The sequence below is a fragment of the Hippichthys cyanospilos genome, chromosome 22, assembly GCF_059441005.1.
Source record: "Hippichthys cyanospilos isolate Australia breed blue-spotted pipefish chromosome 22, RoL_Hcya_1.0, whole genome shotgun sequence".
Classification (NCBI taxonomy): domain Eukaryota; kingdom Metazoa; phylum Chordata; class Actinopteri; order Syngnathiformes; family Syngnathidae; genus Hippichthys; species Hippichthys cyanospilos.
Genome location: NC_142390.1, coordinates 10,063,403 through 10,070,902, shown reverse-complemented (window position 1 = coordinate 10,070,902; position 7,500 = coordinate 10,063,403).

Below are 7,500 nucleotides of genomic sequence, written 5' to 3'. Positions count from 1 at the left end.
AAGTGCCGCTGTCCGCCCGGTTCCTCAAACGCCCCTGGTCGCCCAACTCAGGGGCAGAAGTGCTGAAGTCAGGCCGAGTCGCCTGGTTCCCTGGAGCGGCCAAATATTAGGCAAAGTGCCGCTGTCCGCCCGGTTCCTCAAACGCCCCTGGTCGCCCAACTTACCGGCAGAAGTGCTGAAACGAGGCCGAGTTTTCTGGTTCCCTAAAGCGGCCCAAAAAAGGAGCAAAAAGCCGGTGTCCGCCCGGTTCCTCAAGCGCCCCTGGTCGCCCAACTGACCGGCAGAAGTGCTGAAATGAGGCCGACCTGCCTGGTTCCCTGGAGCGGCCAAATATTAGGCAAAGTGCCGCTGTCCGCCCGGTTCCTTAAACGCCCCTGGTCGCCCAACTCAGGGGCAGAAGTGCTGAAGTCAGGCCGACCTGCCTGGTTCCCCAAAGCGGGCAAAAAAAGAGCAAAGTGCCGCTGTCCGCCCGGTTCCCCAAACGCCCCTGGTCGCCCAACTGACCGGCAGAAGTGCTGAAATGAGGCCGACCTGCCTGGTTCCCCGGAGCGGCCAAATATTAGGCAAAGTGCCGGTGTCCGCCCGGTTCCCCAAACGCCCCTGGTCGCCCAACTCAGGGGCAGAAGTGCTGAAGTCAGGCCGACCTGCCTGGTTCCCTGGAGCGGCCAAATAACAGGCAAAGTGCCGGTGTCCGCCCGGTTCCCCAAACGCCCCTGGTCGCCCAACTGACCGGCAGAAGTGCTGAAATGAGGCCGACCTGCCTGGTTCCCCGGAGCGGCCAAATATTAGGCAAAGTGCCGCTGTCCGCCCGGTTCCCCAAACGCCCCTGGTCGCCCAACTCAGGGGAGAAGTGCTGAAGTCAGGCCGAGTTGCCTGGTTCCCTGAAACGGCCAAATATTAGGCAAAGTGCCGCTGTCCGCCCGGTTCCTCACACGCCCCTGGTCGCCCAACTTACCGGCAGAAGTGCTGAAGTCAGGCCGACCTGCCTGGTTCCCTGGAGCGGCCAAATATCAGGCAAAGTGCCGCTGTCCGCCCGGTTCCCCAAACGCCCCTGGTCGCCCAACTGACCGGCAGAAGTGCTGAAATGAGGCCGACCTGCCTGGTTCCCCGGAGCGGCCAAATATTAGGCAAAGTGCCGCTGTCCGCCCGGTTCCCCAAACGCCCCTGGTCGCCCAACTCAGGGGAGAAGTGCTGAAGTCAGGCCGAGTTGCCTGGTTCCCTGAAACGGCCAAATATTAGGCAAAGTGCCGCTGTCCGCCCGGTTCCTCACACGCCCCTGGTCGCCCAACTTACCGGCAGAAGTGCTGAAGTCAGGCCGACCTGCCTGGTTCCCTGGAGCGGCCAAATATCAGGCAAAGTGCCGCTGTCCGCCCGGTTCCCCAAACGCCCCTGGTCGCCCAACTGACCGGCAGAAGTGCTGAAATGAGGCCGACCTGCCTGGTTCCCCGGAGCGGCCAAATATTAGGCAAAGTGCCGCTGTCCGCCCGGTTCCCCAAACGCCCCTGGTCGCCCAACTCAGGGGAGAAGTGCTGAAGTCAGGCCGAGTTGCCTGGTTCCCTGAAACGGCCAAATATTAGGCAAAGTGCCGCTGTCCGCCCGGTTCCTCACACGCCCCTGGTCGCCCAACTTACCGGCAGAAGTGCTGAAGTCAGGCCGACCTGCCTGGTTCCCTGGAGCGGCCAAATATTAGGCAAAGTGCCGGTGTCCGCCCGGTTCCTTAAACGCCCCTGGTCGCCCAACTGACCGGCAGAAGTGCTGAAATGAGGCCGACCTGCCTGGTTCCCTGGAGCGGCCAAATATTAGGCAAAGTGCCGCTGTCCGCCCGGTTCCCCAAACGCCCCTGGTCGCCCAACTCAGGGGCAGAAGTGCAGGAATGAGGCCGACCTGCCTGGTTCCCTGGAGCGGCTAAAAATTAGGCAAAGTGCCGCTGTCCGCCCGGTTCCTCAAACGCCCCTGGTCGCCCAACTCAGGGGAGAAGTGCTGAAGTCAGGCCGACCTGCCTGGTTCCCAAAATCGGCCAAATATTAGGCAAAGTGCCGGTGTCCGCCCGGTTCCCCAAACGCCCCTGGTCGCCCAACTCAGGGGAGAAGTGCTGAAATGAGGCCGAGTTGCCTGGTTCCCAAAATCGGCCAAATATTAGGCAAAGTGCCGGTGTCCGCCCGGTTCCCCAAACGCCCCTGGTCGCCCAACTCAGGGGAGAAGTGCTGAAGTCAGGCCGACCTGCCTGGTTCCCTAAAGCGGCCAAATATTAGGCAAAGTGCCGCTGTCCGCCCGGTTCCCCAAACGCCCCTGGTCGCCCAACTCAGGGCAGAAGTGCTGAAGTCAGGCCGACCTGCCTGGTTCCCTGGAGCGGCCAAATATTAGGCAAAAAGCCGCTGTCCGCCCGGTTCCCCAAACGCCCCTGGTCGCCCAACTCAGGGGCAGAAGTGCAGGAATGAGGCCGACCTGCCTGGTTCCCTGGAGCGGCTAAAAATTAGGCAAAGTGCCGCTGTCCGCCCGGTTCCTCAAACGCCCCTGGTCGCCCAACTCAGGGGAGAAGTGCTGAAGTCAGGCCGACCTGCCTGGTTCCCAAAATCGGCCAAATATTAGGCAAAGTGCCGGTGTCCGCCCGGTTCCCCAAACGCCCCTGGTCGCCCAACTCAGGGGAGAAGTGCTGAAGTCAGGCCGAGTTGCCTGGTTCCCTGAAACGGCCAAATATTAGGCAAAGTGCCGCTGTCCGCCCGGTTCCTCACACGCCCCTGGTCGCCCAACTTACCGGCAGAAGTGCTGAAGTCAGGCCGACCTGCCTGGTTCCCTGGAGCGGCCAAATATCAGGCAAAGTGCCGCTGTCCGCCCGGTTCCTCAAACGCCCCTGGTCGCCCAACTCAGGGGCAGAAGTGCAGGAATGAGGCCGACCTGCCTGGTTCCCTGGAGCGGCTAAAAATTAGGCAAAGTGCCGGTGTCAAACGCCCCTGGTCGCCCAGCCCAAAAAATGACAAAGTCCCACAAACGCCCCTGGTCGCCCAAACACTAAACGCCCCTGGTCGCCCAGCCGAAAAAATGACAAAGTCCCACAGACGCCCCTGGTCGCCCAAACACTCAACGCCCCTGGTCGCCCAGCCGAAAAAAATGACTAAGTGCCAACGGCGCCCCTGGTCGCCCAGGATTAAAAAATGACAAAGTCACACTTCAGGCCGACTTGTGCTGAGCAGAGGCCGGCGCTCCTGGTTCCCTGGAGCGGCCAAATTAAAGGCAATGTCCCGGTGTCATCCCGGTCCCTCAAACGCCCCTGGTCGCCCAGGATTAAAATATGACAAAGTCACACTTCAGGCCGACTTGTGCTGAGCAGAGGCCGGCGCTCCTGGTTCCCTGGAGCGGCCAAATTAAAGGCAAAGTGCCGGTGTCAGCCCGGTCCCTCAAACGCCCCTGGTCGCCCAGGATTAAAATATGACAAAGTCACACTTCAGGCCGACTTGTGCTGAGCAGAGGCCGGCGTTCCTGGTTCCCTGGAGCGGCCAAATTAAAGGCAAAGTGCCGGTGTCATCCCGGTCCCTCAAACGCCCCTGGTCGCCCAGGATTAAAATATGACAAAGTCACACTTCAGGCCGAATTGTGCTGAGCAGAGGCCGGCGTTCCTGGTTCCCTGGAGCGGCCAAATTAAAGGCAAAGTCCCGGTGTCAGCCCGGTCCCACAAACGCCCCTGGTCGCCCAGCCACTAGCCGCCCCTGGTCGCCCATCCATAAAAACGGCAAAGTGTCAAAAATGCCCCTGGTCGCCCAGCCACTAGCCGCCCCTGGTCGCCCATCCATAAAAACGGCAAAGTGTCAAAAATGCCCCTGGTCGCCCAGCCACACGGCGCCCCTGGTCGCCCATCCACAAAAACGGCAAAGTGTCAAAAATGCCCCTGGTCGCCCAGCCAATAAACGCCCCTGGTCGCCCATTCATAAAAACGGCAAAGTGTCAAAAATGCCCCTGGTCGCCCAGCCACTAGCCGCCCCTGGTCGCCCATCCATAAAAACGGCAAAGTGTCAAAAATGCCCCTGGTCGCCCAGCCAATAAACGCCCCTGGTCGCCCATCCATAAAAACGGCAGAGTGTCAAAAATGCCCCTGGTCGCCCAGCCACTAGCCGCCCCTGGTCGCCCATCCATAAAAACGGCAAAGTGTCAAAAATGCCCCTGGTCGCCCAGCAAACAAACGCCCCTGGTCGCCCATCCATAAAAACGGCAAAGTGTCAAAAATGCCCCTGGTCGCCCAGCAAACAAACGCCCCTGGTCGCCCATCCATAAAAACGGCAAAGTGTCAAAAATGCCCCTGGTCGCCCAGCAAACAAACGCCCCTGGTCGCCCATCCATAAAAACGGCAAAGTGTCAAAAATGCCCCTGGTCGCCCAGCAAACAAACGCCCCTGGTCGCCCATCCATAAAAACGGCAAAGTGTCAAAAATGCCCCTGGTCGCCCAGCAAACAAACGCCCCTGGTCGCCCATCCATAAAAACGGCAAAGTGTCAAAAATGCCCCTGGTCGCCCAGCAAACAAACGCCCCTGGTCGCCCATCCATAAAAACGGCAAAGTGTCAAAAATGCCCCTGGTCGCCCAGCAAACAAACGCCCCTGGTCGCCCATCCATAAAAACGGCAAAGTGTCAAAAATGCCCCTGGTCGCCCAGCAAACAAACGCCCCTGGTCGCCCATCCATAAAAACGGCAAAGTGTCAAAAATGCCCCTGGTCGCCCAGCAAACAAACGCCCCTGGTCGCCCATCCATAAAAACGGCAAAGTGTCAAAAATGCCCCTGGTCGCCCAGCAAACAAACGCCCCTGGTCGCCCATCCATAAAAACGGCAAAGTGTCAAAAATGCCCCTGGTCGCCCAGCAAACAAACGCCCCTGGTCGCCCAGCCGAAAAAATGACTAAGTGCAAACAGCGCCCCTGGTCGCCCAAACACTCAACGCCCCTGGTCGCCCAGCCGAAAAAATGACTAAGTGCCAACGGCGCCCCTGGTCGCCCAAACACTCAACGCCCCTGGTCGCCCAGCCTTAAAAATGACTAAGTGCAAACGGCGCCCCTGGTCGCCCAGCCGAAAAAATGACAAAGTGCCAACAGCGCCCCTGGTCGCCCAGCCGAAAAAATGACTAAGTGCCAACGGCGCCCCTGGTCGCCCAGCCGAAAAAATGACTAAGTGCCAACAGCGCCCCTGGTCGCCCAAACACTCAACGCCCCTGGTCGCCCAGCCGAAAAAATGACTAAGTGCCAACAGCGCCCCTGGTCGCCCAGCCTTAAAAATGACTAAGTGCTAACAGCGCCCCTGGTCGCCCAGCCTTAAAAAATGACAAAGTCACACTTCAGGCCGAATTGTGCTGAAGTGAGGCCGACCTGCCTGGTTCCCTGGAGCGGCCAAATATTAGGCAAAGTGCCGCTGTCCGCCCGGTTCCTCAAACGCCCCTGGTCGCCCAACTGACCGGCAGAAGTGCTGAAATGAGGCCGACCTGCCTGGTTCCCTGGAGCGGCCAAATATTAGGCAAAGTGCCGCTGTCCGCCCGGTTCCCCAAACGCCCCTGGTCGCCCAACTGACCGGCAGAAGTGCTGAAATGAGGCCGACCTGCCTGGTTCCCTGGAGCGGCCAAATATTAGGCAAAGTGCCGCTGTCCGCCCGGTTCCCCAAACGCCCCTGGTCGCCCAACTCAGGGGCAGAAGTGCAGGAATGAGGCCGACCTGCCTGGTTCCCCGGAGCGGCCAAATATTAGGCAAAGTGCCGCTGTCCGCCCGGTTCCCCAAACGCCCCTGGTCGCCCAACTCAGGGGCAGAAGTGCAGGAATGAGGCCGACCTGCCTGGTTCCCTGGAGCGGCTAAAAATTAGGCAAAGTGCCGGTGTCAAACGCCCCTGGTCGCCCAGCCCAAAAAATGACAAAGTCCCACAAACGCCCCTGGTCGCCCAAACACTAAACGCCCCTGGTCGCCCAGCCGAAAAAATGACTAAGTGCCAACAGCGCCCCTGGTCGCCCAAACACTCAACGCCCCTGGTCGCCCAGCCGAAAAAATGACTAAGTGCCAACAGTGCCCCTGGTCGCCCAGCCTTAAAAAATGACAAAGTCACACTTCAGGCCGAATTGTGCTGAAGTGAGGCCGGCGTTCCTGGTTCCCTGGAGCGGCCAAATTAAAGGCAAAGTGCCGGTGTCATCCCGGTCCCTCAAACGCCCCTGGTCGCCCAGGATTAAAATATGACAAAGTCCCACTTCAGGCCGACTTGTGCTGAGCAGAGGCCGGCGTTCCTGGTTCCCTGGAGCGGCCAAATTAAAGGCAAAGTGCCGGTGTCATCCCGGTCCCTCAAACGCCCCTGGTCGCCCAGGATTAAAATATGACAAAGTCCCACTTCAGGCCGACTTGTGCTGAGCAGAGGCCGGCGTTCCTGGTTCCCTGGAGCGGCCGAATTAAAGGCAAAGTCCCGGTGTCAGCCCGGTCCCACAAACGCCCCTGGTCGCCCAGCCACACGGCGCCCCTGGTCGCCCATCCACAAAAACGGCAAAGTGTCAAAAATGCCCCTGGTCGCCCAGCCAATAAACGCCCCTGGTCGCCCATTCATAAAAACGGCAAAGTGTCAAAAATGCCCCTGGTCGCCCAGCCACACGGCGCCCCTGGTCGCCCATCCACAAAAACGGCAAAGTGTCAAAAATGCCCCTGGTCGCCCAGCCACTAGCCGCCCCTGGTCGCCCATCCATAAAAACGGCAAAGTGTCAAAAATGCCCCTGGTCGCCCAGCCAATAAACGCCCCTGGTCGCCCATCCATAAAAACGGCAGAGTGTCAAAAATGCCCCTGGTCGCCCAGCCACTAGCCGCCCCTGGTCGCCCATCCATAAAAACGGCAAAGTGTCAAAAATGCCCCTGGTCGCCCATCCATAAAAACGGCAGAGTGTCAAAAATGCCCCTGGTCGCCCAGCCACTAGCCGCCCCTGGTCGCCCATCCATAAAAACGGCAAAGTGTCAAAAATGCCCCTGGTCGCCCAGCCACTAGCCGCCCCTGGTCGCCCATCCATAAAAACGGCAAAGTGTCAAAAATGCCCCTGGTCGCCCAGCAAACAAACGCCCCTGGTCGCCCATCCATAAAAACGGCAAAGTGTCAAAAATGCCCCTGGTCGCCCAGCAAACAAACGCCCCTGGTCGCCCATCCATAAAAACGGCAAAGTGTCAAAAATGCCCCTGGTCGCCCAGCAAACAAACGCCCCTGGTCGCCCATCCATAAAAACGGCAAAGTGTCAAAAATGCCCCTGGTCGCCCAGCAAACAAACGCCCCTGGTCGCCCATCCATAAAAACGGCAAAGTGTCAAAAATGCCCCTGGTCGCCCAGCAAACAAACGCCCCTGGTCGCCCATCCATAAAAACGGCAAAGTGTCAAAAATGCCCCTGGTCGCCCAGCAAACAAACGCCCCTGGTCGCCCATCCATAAAAACGGCAAAGTGTCAAAAATGCCCCTGGTCGCCCAGCAAACAAACGCCCCTGGTCGCCCAGCCGAAAAAATGACTAAGTGCAAA